The 16,225-nt window shown below is 48.0% G+C and overlaps 1 protein-coding gene across 5 annotated transcripts in view; it reads right to left on the minus strand.

Annotated features, from left to right (window-relative positions):
* The window catches only part of ZNF532 (zinc finger protein 532), a 107,671-nt gene extending 91,446 nt beyond the window's left edge, over positions 1-16,225 (minus strand). Inside the window, exons 1-3 of one of the 5 annotated variants that reach the window (XM_029225473.1) lie at positions 15,985-16,177; positions 14,332-14,413; positions 14,138-14,247 (exon numbers count right to left, since the gene is read on the minus strand). The gene's annotated coding sequence lies outside the window, so the exon portion shown is untranslated. Of the gene's footprint in view, positions 1-14,137; positions 14,248-14,331; positions 14,414-15,194; positions 15,374-15,984 lie in introns of those variants that run through there. The other 4 variants (XM_029225493.1, XM_029225502.1, XM_029225483.1 and 1 more) reach the window with 4 other exon arrangements.

Below are 16,225 nucleotides of genomic sequence, written 5' to 3' on the forward strand. Positions count from 1 at the left end.
TGTTTAATTTCCACCAAAAAGGGGAAAGAAGGGATTCTACAGTCTAGGAATTTGGGAAGTGCTGGATTCAGCACCCACACACACACCTTTCTTTTAAGGCTTCTCTGAACTTGCCAAGTGCTGATGTGAACTTCTAGTGCGAAACTTCATTATGGGGATCCAGTGCCCAGGCTGGGAACACTACCCAAGCTTATTTGATGCTGGAAGCTTTCGGGGTGAGACATCTTTGGGGCATATTTGAAACAAGGTCTAATCAATTATCCTCCTTGGAAGACGGTATTAGGAAATAGGAGTTCTGCACCCGACTGTGAGGGAGACTCTTCCTGCCCATGTTTCTGAACAACTCTACCTCCATGTTTTTCTTGGTACTTCCTCTCCAGGGGCACCTTTGCATCGACCCAAGACGACTTAAGGAAAGAACAAGAGAACAAATCTCCAAATACGGGGGAAGAACAAGAGGTAGTATTTCTAAAGGGACTCTGCCGTAGAAATGACTATAAAAACAGTGTTTGACCGGTTCTGTAAGTACTGCCAAGAGGAGGCTGTGTTGCCAAATGCACATGCACACAGGTAGGCACACGTTTACGGTAAAGGAAGAAAAATCAGGGGACCAAGGTATCTCTTAATGTTCACCTACTCTCAGTAGCCATAGCCACATCGGTGTCAGGCAGCAAACAAGACACACCTCCTGAATCTTGACAACAGGAGAAATACTGGTTGACCCAGAAGCTGTGGCTTTGAACCTCAAAGATATTTGAGCCTCCCACTGATCAGCTATAGACATGACACCTATAAACCACAGTACGTTGTGGTAGCTAAAACCTGGGCTTTGGAATAAGACAAATTGGAGTAAGTCCTGGCTCTGCTCTTTAAAAGTTACAAGATTCTGGGCAAGTTACTTCTTTAAGCTTCTGTTTTCTTGAGTAGAAAATGGAGATAGTAAGATCTACCCCACAGTTATTGTGAGAATTAGATAAAACAATCCAGGTAGGTGCTGGCTATAGTACCTGGAATATAGTAAGTACATATTAACGTGAGTTATTAAAACATCAAAACAAGGCTAGTGATAGAATTCTAGCATAGAGAAAGCCCTAGAAGAAATTCAGCCACAACTCTGATGCCCCCAAATAGGGGACGATAAGGACACAGATGCCACCAGAATTCTCAACAACTACATGGACTTAATAATGAGCATCCTTCACTCAAATGCCTCTTGCAGAAAGGCAGCCCAGCAAGGTTTTCTAAGAAGCCAGCAGAGGCAGAACACCATTTTCCTATCCTCAGTGACCTGAAATTAGAGCACTGTGTAACCAAAGAAGTTATAGTTAAATCTGAAACTCCAACAGAAGTCAACAATACCCTAATGCCCAAGATTAGGAGGAAAAGAAATTTTAAAAAAATCTGTGAGTCATCTAAATGAAAACCAGCAAAGCTTAATTATTATTACTCAAGTACTAAACCATGTGTTTAATCATTCCCCCAAATGAACGTTGGACAGCTAAACCAGACTTGCATTTTGCCAAACAGACATACACCTGTGAGGGGCCTCAAACATTCATACACTCACACCAAGCCCCCGCCACCCCCCATGCGAGTCCTCAGATATACATCTACACACCCAGGAGAGACCCTAAACATTACGCTTGAACTTCCTCCAGCCATTCCACCAGTTTTCCTACCTCCAGTGCCCCAGTCCAGTGCATTCCTCAGAGAAGCAGCACGTGCTATGCATTTATGGAGCAAATACTGAAAGCTAAACATTCTGTTTTTGTGATTTTTGAGTAAACACAAAATAGAGAAAAGATTGCATTTCTACACTCAAAAGAGCTCGTACACCTTGGCTACTATACTGAAGAATGTAAAAGGTATAGGCCTCGGGTCCAAAAGAGGCAGGTATGAACACCTACTCCAACAGTGACTGGCCACTCCACCTGGCGTATCTGTTCATCCTTGGGGCCTCAAGTGCCTCAGGCATAAAATGGGTTAAGGCCACCCACCTGTCAGGGTTGCTGTGAGGCCTGATGATTCAGAAATCCAGAGTGTCTCCAAACAGACACAGTTTCCTTCATTGCACTTTCCCAAAGTGACCATGTCACCCTTTAGCTATCTTTCTTGCAACTCTTGTTTTCTGAGTCATTTCCTTCCTCAAAATCTCTGTCCCAGCCTGAAAACTCTGCCCGGTGTCCTCTGCACGTTTTCTTCTCATGCCAAAGTGCTAAGCTTTCCCATCATTTCCCTCCTTGGATCTTCTTTCCCTTTTTGTAAAAACTCCATCCCTCTATTTTTTCAAAACTGCACCCGAAGTTTATCTTCACTGGAACCTCTACTTCCATGCAATGTTTCCTTTTTTGTGTATTTCCTCCCACCTCTACCTGTAGAAGCCAAATGAGCCTATCAGAGAACAGTGTTAAAACCTGACACAAATTCTACTCGTTTATGGGTAAGCTGTTTCCTGACAGTAACAAATTACGGCAATGCTACAGGCTGCACTCCCTAAACGGCGGAGTCATATAGCAACCCCGGGCTCTAGGCTAGAGAGGAGAGCAGATGAAAGACGGGGCAAACCAAGGAGACCCCATCCTGACTGAAAAAGCCAACAGCTGGTCCACAGCATCGTCGTCACGTGTGAACAAGAGCACATTCTATAAAAGGCAGCCCCCCCTTCATTGCCTCCTTTTGGCCTACAGCTTGTTGAACTCCGCTAATAAACACGAGCAGCTCGTATTTTCACAGCCTTTACTCATCTACTTACTGGTGCGCCGATGTGAGAACAAAGGCGGCCGCCAGACCTTGCTCTTCGGATGACATTCTCTAGAGCATCACATCGTACAGTGGGGAATGCCTGGACCAGACACACCAAAGACAGCTAACACTGCAGCCATTTGCCGTTATGATCCCTCTACTGTAGCAGACATTCCTCAGGGTGTTTCACAAGCCCACTGGCCACCTCCTCTGAAACTACTGTCCCCTGTTTAGGGTAAGCAGTAACCCTGCCCTCCAAGCCACAGCGGATAAGACCAGGACCAATGAGGTTTTTGGTCTTGAGAACTGGCAGTGAGACTGAGGAATACAGGTGATGTCCACCGGCGGCTTAAACGAGGACGCGGGGACACGTGGGCTGTGGGACAGCCACGTGCTCAGGAAAGAGAACGCCGCTGTACCAAGGGAGAGGCACAAAGCGACAACTGAGGACACGTGGCCTTAAAAAGAGCACAGAATAATCTTAGAGCAAGATGATGTCTGAGTTCCCGGTTTCAGGTCCTCGTGGCAGCAGCTGGGGCCTAACGGTTAGCTCCCTTTCTTATGGTGTTAGTTTAAACAGCCGTGTCCTGATCGTGTGTCCTCTAAAGTCAAGCAAACTCCAAACAATCTAGTGTTGCAATGCCTTCCCATGCGAATCTTGTCTACAAGGAGCTACTGCTTCTCCCAATCCGTCTCCTCACCTTGGCCACCTGAGCTGTCCTTGGTTGTCACCATCCCAAGTGAAGGCCACCTCGTAAGGTTGGTTCCGATTCAGTTATCCAGGGACCATGGGCACTGTATCTCATACTGTGCTCATTCACTCACCTGTTCACTAACTCGCTCCACAATCATCCCGTGGGGCTCTCCTATGAGCACAGAGATCATGCACATCTCCTGGTGCCTGTGGTCCTGTACTCTTACATACCCATCGGTCTGCATGCTGTGCACTCCTGGTTCTTTCCTAGCTCACTGCACTGGGGACCAGCCATCTTTGCTTTGCCTTGTGACGTTCTCTGCACGTCTATCTGCCTGGTCTTTGACGCTGACTCCTGGCATACTCCAGTAAGGCTTCTGACTCACTACCCCACTACATCCTGAACTCACCGCCAACTCAAGTTAACATCCACGGTTCCAACCCTTTTCTCCAGGGCTGTCTCCGTGGCCGTGCCCATCCTGAAGGCCCAGCCTTGTCCCTGCTCCCCGCACGGCAATGTGACACCACGGACGACACACTCACGGGTCCAAGACACATACCTCCACCACCCCAGGCAGGGATTCTAAACGAAACGAGGAGCTGACGGATTTAGCCAACAATTAATAAATCGTATTCAATGTGCTGGATCCATGTATCATAGAACTCTCAGTGTCCAAATGTCCAGTAAGATCTAAAACTCAACTAGGATTTCTGTGAAATGGGAGGCTTTACTTGTAGAGAGATGGGGTGGCAAACTATCTCATGGAACAGATACCATTTTATCCTTACAACTAATTTAATCAATGTCCATTCCCAACATCAGAAACAAGCCAACTACAGTTTCGTAGTCTACAGTTTATCGTTCAAACACATAACCAAACTCCTTCCTAGAACTCAATTTCTTGTTTGGCCCAGGCCCCGGAGTGACCTTTCCCAAGGCATCTGGATCCAGGGACTCCAGGGTGGTCGCCTTCATCAGGCACTGGACAAGCAGGTGGTGGGGATTAGCCATTCTTCAACACCACCCTGGGAGGCGGCTCATTAGGACTCCCAGTCTAAGGAAAAGTCACAAGTCACCCAATTCCTTGTCAGGTATGGAGGCAGAAATAGTGGCCAGCTAACAGCTCCGAGTCCTCACCTCCCATCAGATCCCAAGTCCCTGATCCAAACATGGCACAGTCACTCTTACGTGTTGATATAAGGCCTGAGCGTCTTCATCACAATGACTTGAAATGGGTAGTAGCCCTGTCGTGTATCTCCTGCATCTCATCTCAATGTTAAAATCACCTTGTCTCATCAGACTACAGATGCCAAGGGCTCAAGGTAATAAAGCTGGAGTAACGCAGGTATGTGGGAACAAGAATAAACTGAGGATCCAGTCAGACCCCGTGTACCCAGAAATCAGTGTTCACGCCAGACTGGGCGTCCTTGGCTGAAAACCAGGGCTGAGCCCAACTGCACTCACCGGCATCAGATGCAAAGCGAGGGCGAGTTCCCATAGCCAGGCCGGGCTGGGGGAATCAGATCACTCTGCAAGCAAAGGCAGCAGGTCTGAAACCAAGGGAAACAGTGGAGACTTCCGCTACTCAGTGTGGTCCACGGGCCAGCAGATCGCCATCACCTGGGAGCTTGTCAAAAATGCAGAATCTTGGGCCCGTACCAGTCCTACTGAATCATTACCGGCATTTTTTAACAAGACCCCCAGGTGATCTGTATGTAAATCAAAGTGCGAGAAGTCCCATCTGGATAACAAGGGCACCCAGGAGGGACATGGGACCGTGGGCCGCAGGTACAGGACAGCAGCGGCAGGTAGGGAAAGGCAGCAAGAAGCAGGGAAGAACTCCAGAGCCAGCCAGAACCTGGTCCAAGTCTAGGCTCGGTCTCTCACTAGTGGTGCCATCTTTGGTCACTTAACCTCTCTTAAGTCTCACTGGGGATATTCTACCTCTCAGGCGACAGTCAGCGTAAAGCATCTAGCACTCAGTAAACTTGCAATAAATGCTAGTTCCCTTTCCATTCAGAAGCAGACACCAACCCCATAACCCGGGGATGAATTAGGAATATCTGGGAGAGAAAGGGAGCCCAAACTAGGGGAAAATGAGTTTCTCTAACAAGGAGACCCTAACGTAGTTCTTACACTATCTTTTTCAACCAAAAGAGGGACTCAACATCAATAAATATGAACACTGCAGGGCACCAGTGGAGTTTCACTGTTAAATTTATTTAGTTGTCCATCCAACAATCCAGACCAGCACTGTCCAACAGAAATAGAATGAAAACCAAATATATAGTTTTAAATTTTCTATTCCTATTTTTAAAAGAAAAGAAGGGAGGGAATGTTGTGAAGTAAGTTTTAATAATAAATTTTATTCAACCAAAATGTCCTTTCAACATATACTATTAATGAGACATTTTACATTCTTTTTTTGTATGGGTCTTCAAAACCTGGTGTATATGTTATGCTTACAGCCCATCTCAATTAGGACTAGCCACGTTACAAGTGCTCAAAAGCGATGTGTGGCTGGTGCCTGCCACACTGGACAGGGCAGTCCTGGACACAAAGGTCCCGGGATCCCTTCTCCACTCAATCTTCCATCACCTCCAAATCCCAGTGTGCAAGACACGACTATCTGGTCCCTGCAAGCGAACATGCGCAGGAAAGGGACGGAACAGAGGCTTGAGCTACCTGCCATATAGTCACGATCAAATTTTGCTTGTTTTTAAACTCTGGTTGACATAAATTACACCAGTAGACAGACAACCCAGACTCTAGCCACTCGCCGACTGGGCTGAATTTTTCTGGGAGCAAAGACAGTTGTAAGATTACAACTACAAAATTTGTCCAAGATTTTCCAGCTACAAAAGGAAGTGCAGCCAAGTAGGAACAAGTACTCTTACCTAGATTTCACCCACTTTCACCAGATATAGGGCAGCTGTAACTGAAAACCTAAAGACAAGGCAGGAGACACTCACTGTGTTAAGTTTTCACGCCCCACCCTCCAAAAACAAAAATCACTACTGATAAAGGAGGTAAAAGAACAGGAGAAACACTACCTTCCAAGACAGAAAAGATAATGTCAGGGCTAAGGCCCTTCCCCTATAACAGGAAGCCTCAGGAACACTATAGCTAAGATTTTAGGGAGGTCTCACGACGCACCAGCCACTTCCCTAAGCACTTCATATGCATTTAATCTTCAAAACAACCCTCAAGAAAAGTATGGCTTAGAATTTAAGTAACTTGCTTGAGGTCTCACAGCTAGCCAGGGGCAGAACACAGGTTTATATCAGAGGGCTGGGCAGACAGGTATAAATCACTGAGAGCTGACCAAAGGCAACTGAAAATCTCCACGGCCTTTCCACCCAAATTTAAGTAGAACACTAGCCATAATCAATTCTCAAGCTAGAGACCTCAAACTACCTTCCCCGCTCTTGCTATGTTAAATCAGCAAAACTGTTAAGAACCAGCTTATCAATGAGTACCTATATGAGGGCTTCATTTGAATCATTCAAGCTCTCAGGTTCACATGATGTAAGGACTGTAGGTATGAGCTGGCCTATATATACCATCAAAACACATATGAGAAATTTTGGAAGGCAGAGAGAAAGTAATGATGGCAACAGTCTTAGACCAGGAGGTCTAGAGTGCTGGGTTCCAGTTCCAAATGTGCTATTGATATTAACTACCTGCTGAACCACCACCCCCCGGCCCCGGCCGGCACTACCACCAATTTAGGCTCACTATAGAAAATAAGGAGATAACTGTAAATATTTAATGTATTTCCAGCTTTGTGATTTTTTTTTTTTTAACACAGAGCTAGAAATTTTTTAACCTAGAAGTTTTTCAAAAATTCTTACTGCTCAGATACCTAAAGAATTTATTCCTCACAGAAGAAAATTATCAAAATCAATACCCATTACCAGACCCATGAGTCAGCAGGAGTTTGGTTCCCTAGAAGGTAAGACTGACTTGAGAAGACAGATATTCAAAAACCACACCACCTTGACTTTACCTTTGGGTCTCTATGAATCCTTCAAGATGCTCAGAATCTCTAATTACGTACAGTTGTAGTAATATCTGACTGAAAACAAAACCTGCATTTGGGGGCCCTAACGACCATCAACTAGAGGATACTTGGTGGGGAATACTTGGGACAGCTAAGAAGGCCACTCTGAGTTCATCTAAAAATTACTTATTTCAGTCTCCAGATTTAGATTAAGTAGAATTTTCTCTCCCCCTCATTCTAAAACAGGCAGAATTTAGAACTTCCTGTCTATAGCAGATGATCCAAAGAATTCTTTAAACTATGTTTCTGTGTTAGAACAAAAGATTTTTCACAACACCACTTTCAGTTTCCTTTGATTTTCTTATCCTTTTCAAAGAATAAATAAAACAAAAACACCTCTTTGTTCCTTCTCCCAATTTGTACCTCACCCTAGTACCCAGAAAAAAACATTTAATTAAGTCTTTCCAACAGGTTATTCCTAGCACTGTCCGTCTTGGGTGTAGATACAGATTCTCCCCTCTCCATGATGACTAAAGTCAGGAAAACCTGCCTAATTACAAAGGCCCGCTACTGCGCCTCCAGCTTCTCCATGACACACTCACCGTCCTTAACGGCCACTCCCAAAGCAAGCGTCTTTGGTGCCTTTGCTGTTTACCAGCTATTTGTGTCTCTCTAGCCTCCTCCCCCCAAGCACCTTCCATGGTTTCCCCTTGTCCCCAAGGCAGAAGAGCCCAGTGACGAGGGACATGCTTCAAATTCTGCCTCCACCACCATTTCTTTTTTCTTTTTTTAAACATCTTTATTGGAATATAATTGCTTTACAATAGTGTGTTAGTTTCTGCTGTATAACAAAGTGAATCAGCTACACATATACATATATCCCCATATCCCCTCCCTCTTGCGTCTCCCTCCCACCGTCCCTATCCCACCCCTCTAGGTGGCCACCACCACTTCTGGGCTGGCACACCTTGGCCAGGATCTTGGCCTGAGTTTCCCAACCTGCACCATGGGGATAAGAGCACACAGCTCACCTCATCGTCTTGCTATTAAATGCAGGGAAAGGCCACCACGACAGACAGTGCTGCCTGCAGGTGTCAGCTGCTAACACGTGGTCTGCCTTTCTGGAAATGTCCTGCCCTCCAACTTTCTGAAGCATGCTTCTCAAGTTCTTCAGCCCCTACCTCCCCTTCATTTATGCTTTTTACTATAGAAACCATTATCTTATGGGAGCCCGAACTCAAACCTTTTCATACCTTTCTTCTATCATCTCTGTTCTGTATTAGTTGCTGCCAGTCTAGACCTCCAGCTCAAACAGATCTGGGAGGCAAAGGACACCCCGCGGGCAGGCAACACAACCCAAACCTGAACTCACTGTATCAACACCTCCACCTCCCAAATCTTTTCTGCCTCCTGAGTTCAGAATCTGAGAGACACAAGTAACCCGTGGCGGCAGGTAACCTCAGAGAGCAGCCTCTGCCCCTACCCCTCCATCATGCTGCATATCCAGTCGGGGCCCAGCACACACACACCTGCACCTGATGCAGTCGCCACCTACCACTCCCTCCCCACGCCAACGCCTCAGAGGGAGCCCTCCTCCTTTCTCCTGCACTGCTGGGGTGGGGCCTCCCCTCTGGCCTCCCTGCCTCCAGCCAGAGAAGTCCTCAGTCCTCATTCCATCCTTGTGGTGCTGGCCCAGGACCTCTGTCATGAAAAGTCTTTCTGCCTCTGCTGTCTACACAGGGAAGCCCACGCTGGAATGGACGATATAAAATGACCTTCAGAAGCCTGGCCCTTGTCAGCCTCGTAGCTTCCTCCTACTCTCCCATCCCCACCTGCGACACCAAGCTCTCCCAGGGCCTTTCCACACGCCACTCCATCGGGCTCTCATGCTCTTCCCCCAAGTCTCTGCCTGCCTTACGTACTCTTCCTGGTTTTGCTCAGCAGCCACCTCTTCCAGGGCTCCTCCCTCCATGCTTGGCACTAGGTGGCCTATTCACATTCCTATCATAGCATCTGTAGGCTACTTCCCACTAGGTTTTCCTCTCTGGATTCCTTTTCCCTCGGTCCTCCCAGTGCCTAGCACAACGTCCGGTGCTTAGTAAACACTCAGTATCTGCTAAATGGATGAAATAATCCCCAAATTAACAACGATTCCCACTTCTCACGCTCCTCTCCCTCCACACGTCACCATAACCTCTCCTGATCCTGAACACTGCTTTATCCTCTAAAAAAAACCAAGCTGCTTCCAAAATCTCCCTACTTCAGTGCTCTGATGTTGCTTACTTTCACTTCTTTAAAAGACACAAGGGCTTCCCTGGTGGCGCAGCGGTTGAGAGTCTGCCTGCCGATGCAGGGGACGCAGGTTCGTGCCCCGGTCCGGGAAGATCCCACATGCCGCGGAGCGGCTGGGCATGTGAGCCGTGGCCACTGAGCCTATGCGTCCGGAGCCTGTGCTCCGCAACGGGAGAGGCCACAACAGTGAGAGGCCCGCGTACCGCAGGGAAAAAAAAAAAAAGACACAAAAGCTGAATAATTACTTCAAATATTAAAATAACACCAATATTTTGACAGTCAATAAATCAGACAAATTATCATTAACGATAAGTTCTTTCTGCAGCTAAGATTTCAACAGAGATCTTTCATACCCCTTTCCAAAATTTCGATTCTATTATTGGTTGGTGTTTTATGGAACCTGCCGAATGCCTCTGAGGAGATTAGGAATAACTGCTGAAGGGAATAAAGGCCATTTCATCACTGGCAGGCTCTTGTTTCCACTTTCGGCTAATTCCAATTAGTTCTGGGTTATAAAGCCTGTCATCCCGTTAGTGAGTCGTCTATTACCATGAACATCTCTCATGTGTCTTCAGATAACATTTGCTATGAAAAATTTACTTGGGGAGTCTTAACTGCAGCTGACAAGGCTAGATCTTTTTTGTGAGGAATGACCAGCTGAATTTACTTTCATTTCTAACTTCTAATTCTTATCTACTTACCATATGACCCAGCCATCCCACTCCTAAGTCCTTACCAAAAACTTATGTTCAGACAAAAGACCTGTATGCAGATTGTTTATAGCAGCTTTATTCCCAAACACCAAAAACTGGAAATAATCCTAATGTCTTTCAACGGGAGAACAGAAGAAACAAACCGTGGTACATCCATACAGTGGTCAACACAACTTGGCAATAGAAAAAAGAACCAAGTATGGATACAGATAACAATATGGATGCCTTTCAAATGCACTCTGTAAGTCAAAGAAGCCATTTGCATGGCATTCTGGAAAAGACCAAATATAAGGACAGAACAAGTCGCTGGCTGCCGGGAGGCTGGAGTGGAGAGAAGAGTCTGACTACAAAGGGACAGCAGGAGGAAAGTTTTTCAGGCAAGGGAACTACTCCCTATGGGTAGTGGTGGCGCATACACGGCACTACACGCTTGTCAAAACCCATAAAACCGTGGGTTTTACTGTATGTAAATTTAAAAGTAAAAAAAGGGTAAAAAGTTAATTATTTAACCACGAGATAGTTAAAGATTATACGCCAAATACAGGCATACCTCCTTTGCGCTTTGCTTTACTGCACTTCACAGGTGCTGTGCTTTTTTTTACAAATTGAAGGTTTGTGGCAACTGTGCACTGTCAGGTGATAGTTAACATTTTTCTCAGCAATAAAGTATTTTTTAATAAAGATACGTACGTTGTTTTTCTAGATACGCTACTGCACACTTATTACAGTACAGTGTAAACATAAATTTTATATGTACCAAGAAACCAAAAAATTCAAGTGACTTGCTTTATTGCGATCATCACTTTCTTGTGGGGGTCTGGAACCCAGACCCACAGGATCTCTGAGGTGCTGCCTGTATAATTAACACAAAGGTGTGGATTTCCTTGACGTTAAACAGTGGCTGTTGTTATTATTTTGTTGCTACTGTATTGCACTGATGAGGAAGAAATGTTAGGGGGACGGGGTGGGGGGCAACCCCAAGTCTTTCCCCCCTCCCCGTGCTGGCAACCTTTGCGAGGCTCCACAGGAAGGCAACCTCCACCCCAGCTGTGAACAGCTAAATGGAGTTCCACCAAGGATATGGGAAAGGTTATTCAAAACCAACGGGAGACAGACGGTACCCCACAGTACAGCCCAAGAAAGCATTTCAAGGGAAGAAATAAAGGTGGGGGGGGGGGCGGGAGAGACTACAAATCCTGAAGTTCTAACTCATCCTAGTCAAAGGTATCAGCAGAAAATTCCATCCACGTGTTGGCTGCAGCATTCCTAGACCCTCCTTTAGAAAGGAGTCAAGGTGGGAGGTGGGTGGGGAATCTCTTTGTGAGAAAAGACAGCAAGAGAGAGAGAGAGAAGGCGAGCGAGAGTTCTCCTAAACCAGGAGGCTGAGAGTTCTAAAAACCCTGGATCCAACGTTCTTTAACATGGAAAAAGTGATGCTAAGTAGGCAAATGATAAAAACAAGCAAAGGTTCACCACCCAGTGACACTTTCTTTCCAGTGGACCCTCCTCAGCCAAACCGACGCATTCTTCCTCCAGAGGGGATGGCCCGCCTGTTGTCCTTGGAGACTGCCCCAGGCAATCCCGAGCAGGCGCTGGGCTCCGGGCTCCAGGTGTGGCTGCCCACGGGGCGACAGACGAGGGGAGGGGGCCCGCAGGGCACCAAGGGTGGGTGCCACCCTACTCCCACCTGGCTCTTCTGGGCAAGAGGATACTGCGGCTTCTCCGCACTCACATTCCCGAGCCCAGAAAACTCTGTTCCTCTCCGGGACACCTGGGCCTGCCACATCCTCAGAGCCCAGCATGAGATCGCCACCTGAGACAAACCTCCAGCCAAGATGGGCTCCTGATTGCAGCCCTGGAGAACCAGCTCTCTGACCTGCAACGGCTCTCTGCAGCTGGAAAGTGGAAAGACGGGCCTGCGTGCAAAGCAAATGCTATTTTCCAGGCGCCTTCTGGGGGGAGGGGGAGTAACAATCTAAAAACCACAGAGAGTAAACCAGAACGTTCTGGGACACGCCACGCCTTACAAAAAGGGCTTTAAAACATCCTATCAAGAAACAGTCACTGCAAGGGGTTAGCTGTCAAAGGTAAATAAAAATCACTGACTTTCTAAAGATAGGAGTGAAGGACTCAATTATAAAACAGCTTATTGTAGTATTAAGCTAATTAAGGTTTATCACATTAGCCATCTGAGTTTTAGTTGGCAGCAGAAAAGCAGGAACAGCATATCATGCAACGTGGATTGGGATCTGCTTTGCAAGCAGATTTCTGCCACATTCAGACACAGAACCTCTGGCAGTCAAAAATGTTGTAGAATTGAAAACCAATTTTCACACAGTGATTTGTCAAGAATCTTGTTCCATCACATGAGCTATTTACTGGTCTCCCGGTCCGAGATTACATTTATCTCTATTAAATACCACACAAAGTATTCTGAGCTAACCATGCCCTGTTGTTTCTCTTTTGCCAGTTTTATCACACGCTGGATGCTCTGAAATCCTATGAAAAACATTTCGACAATAAAACCCTTGCATACTTGACACCCTTCACTGCAGATATTCTGCCCACCAACTGTCAGCACACAAGCCATTCTAAGACCCTCGGCACTTCTGAAAAGACTGCTCTGCTGAATGCAAAGAGGAACAAAATACCCTCCACAGAGTAGGGGAGAAATTTGTTTTCAATCGTGTCTTCTATGGGCTCCTCTTGACTGTACTTTTACCAAACCAGAAGACAGAACTAGTTCTATCCGTTGTTGCGTTCATCTTGGATTTGATTCTGGAACTGCTGGTTTCCTGTTTGGGGAAGTTGCAGTTCTTTTCACAAGGAACCCCAAGGCGAAATGTTTCGTATTCCCCTGTGAGGTCTCACTGCCTTTGTTCTTTACTTTGCTACCAGTGATCACTGCTGCTTCTCTCTTCTCCTCTAAAACCTCTTTTGGTTTTGGAGGATGCATAAAAAATGCCAGCTCAAATCAAACTGTCATCCTTTAAGGCCCTGGACATTTTCTACCATCCGCTGCTGTAAAGATCTGAGTTAACAGGCATCTTTGCACAGAGGAAGTCAGACTACCCAGTCTCCTCCTGGCATTGCATTAAGTATTCCATATTAAAACGTATGCCACAAATAATCCAATGGCAAACTCACCGTCAACACCCCACCCCCGCCCAAATCAATAAAAACCATTCCACCACTTGACTCAGAGTGAAAAGCCTTTCAGGTTAACACACAGAGCAAGGTAAAAAGAAAGGTGATGAATGAACAAAAGGCAAATCTACCTGCAGACTCCTCAGATCCCAAAAAGGTGGCTAGGCTGCCTGGATTTGACAAAGTCCTTCCATTTCCCTGTAATCATCGGGAAAATGCCCCATGCGTACTGCTTTAGTCTTATGCAAAACAGTGCATTCCCCACAAGGCCCTGACGCCTACCATTCTCTTCAACTTGCTTTTCAGGCCTGCCTCTTATAAATGACCAGCCACATGCGATTTAATGAAGTCATTCTGATTTCGCCTTGATAGCAACACTATCATAAAGTCACCCTAATCCCATTAAACTTGGCTAAACGTCAAGAGTATTTCTTCTCCACTCTCCACCCAATATTATCTCCAGGGTACCAATGCACTGTCAATCTGTGTCTGAACGGATCTTCAAATAAATACTTAAATTCATGCTCAGAATTATCATATCTCACCTTGTGAACCTTGACCTTTTGGAAAGACTTTGGACCAATGTTCAGTTACTGTCACACGGTTGCATTCTCTGCAAATTTGAAAGGGTTAAAAGCAGCCCCAGTCAACAGGCCTACAAGGAAAAAAAAGACAGCATGTATGCCTTACAGCATCACTGGAACGCATTTATGCTCATTTCCTAGAACAATATTGTTACCTTTTGGCCTTCATAATAGTCAGAAGCATCCCCAAAACCCTTTAGTAGCTTCTAAAAGGAAAAGCACAAAACAGAACATACCCTGCAAGAGAAAAAAAGCATGCAAAGTAGCATTCTCCAGCAACAAACTATTATTACAAACCCATCAGTTCATTTTGGTTTTGTTTTGTTAAAAACATAGAGGAGAGAGAGAGAGAGAGAGAGAGCCTGCAGAAACCAAGTGTCCCCACCCTAGCAAGGCACATTTTTTTCTTTAATAAGGGTCATAAATCTCAGCTCCTTGTCCATCCCTTAAGCAAAAGAAAAAGGCAGGAAAAGCCCAAGTAATCTCAGACCTTGCAAACCTGCACATTTTTCCCCATCTTCTCTACACAGACTCTTCTAGGGCTCCATTAGTCACGTACCAGTGCTGTGTGGTGTCTAAGTGTGCATTCACATACTGTGTTGGGATGGTCCCTTCCTGCAAGCTCCTCTGCTTTTGGCTGCCATGAAGGGAGGAAGCTGCTATCCCACTGTAGTAGCTCAGTGACTGCATTGTGCTCAGGAGCTGATCTGCCTCAAACCAGTTTCAACCGGTTCTGGTCACCCTACATAAAAAAGCTATGGCAACCCTCGCTGAGTTGCCAACAAGTCCCTGAAAATCATCAGCACAGGGAGGATCTCGCTGGGGGTGGCTGCTCCCTCTTAGGTCTTGGTGAGGACGGGAAGGTCATCGTGGGTCCCCTCCACCGGCGCACAAGCACACAGCCCTGGAAAGGCTCCCCTCACGAGCACCCCAGAGCCCCTCGGGCCCATCCCCCCTCCCGTCCACCCCAAAGCCCACTGCAGACACTGCTGCCCCTCCTTCTCCTTCCCCCACTTACCTCCCACAACCTGGCTCAGATCTTTGTGTACGTGTGTGTCAGTGTGTGTGCTCTGGGTTGGTGGCTGACAAAGAGCCCCCAGGAAAGCAATCTATGTGTGTCTGCTCACCCTGGCTGCGTCGGCGGCAGGGGCCGGCCTCGGCCTCCTAGCAGAGTGCTGCGGGCTTGTTGACCAGGCTCCTCTCTGCCTGTCACCCCCCCCACCCAGCCCCCTCCTCCCGTTCCTCTCCTCTCTCTCGCAGCCCTGTCACCACCACCAGCAGCCCCCCAGTCTCCTCCTCCTCCTCCTCCGACCTTCTCTTCTTTCAAGCACCTGGGGGGAGTAGTCCAAATCCCTTCACCTCGGGCAAGAAGTCTACGGCTGCCCGGGGTGGAGGCGGGGGGGGGGGGCGGACTCGGGGCCAGTGGGACAGAGGGGCACAGAGGCCTTTTAAAAAATCCGCTGCGCAGCGCCAGCGCCGGAGGGGGGAGGAGGCGAGCGGCGGCGCTCACGTGGCCCCCCTCTCGGAACCTGCGGGGCCTAGCCAGACCGGCTGGTCCTCGGCCCCCCCAAGGAGGACGGCGGGGCGCGAAGGCCGGCCGTCCCCAAGGCCAGGGTGGGACAGGCCGCGGCCGTCAGGCCCAGGGGCCGGAGCCTCACGCGCCGGCCCCGACCGCAGGGCCGGGCACGAGGGGCCCGCGCCCCCGCCCCTCGCCGGAGCCCGCCCGCGCCGCTTCCTCCGCGGCCCTGCACCCCTCGCTCGGCCCGGCCGCCCCCTCGCCGCCCCCCGCGTCCCGGGCGCACACCCACCCCCTGCCCGGGGTTGGCCTTCGCAGCGGTCAAGCCCGGGCGTCTGGGCCGCAGCTCGGATGACCTTTGTTCAGCGCGGCGCCGCCGGCGGCTGCTGCTGCTGTAGCTGCTGCTGCTGTCGTCGTAGCGGCGGCGGCGGCGGCGGCGGCTTCCATGTTACGGGCGTGTCAGCCGCATTCCCGCTGCCGGGGTCGGGGTGTGCGTGTGCGGCGGAGGGGCCTCGCCGCCGGTGCCGCCGCCG

The sequence above is a fragment of the Monodon monoceros genome, unplaced genomic scaffold (assembly GCF_005190385.1).
Source record: "Monodon monoceros isolate NGI ecotype Baffin Bay Population unplaced genomic scaffold, NGI_Narwhal_1 Super_Scaffold_1, whole genome shotgun sequence".
NCBI classification, from domain to species: domain Eukaryota; kingdom Metazoa; phylum Chordata; class Mammalia; order Artiodactyla; family Monodontidae; genus Monodon; species Monodon monoceros.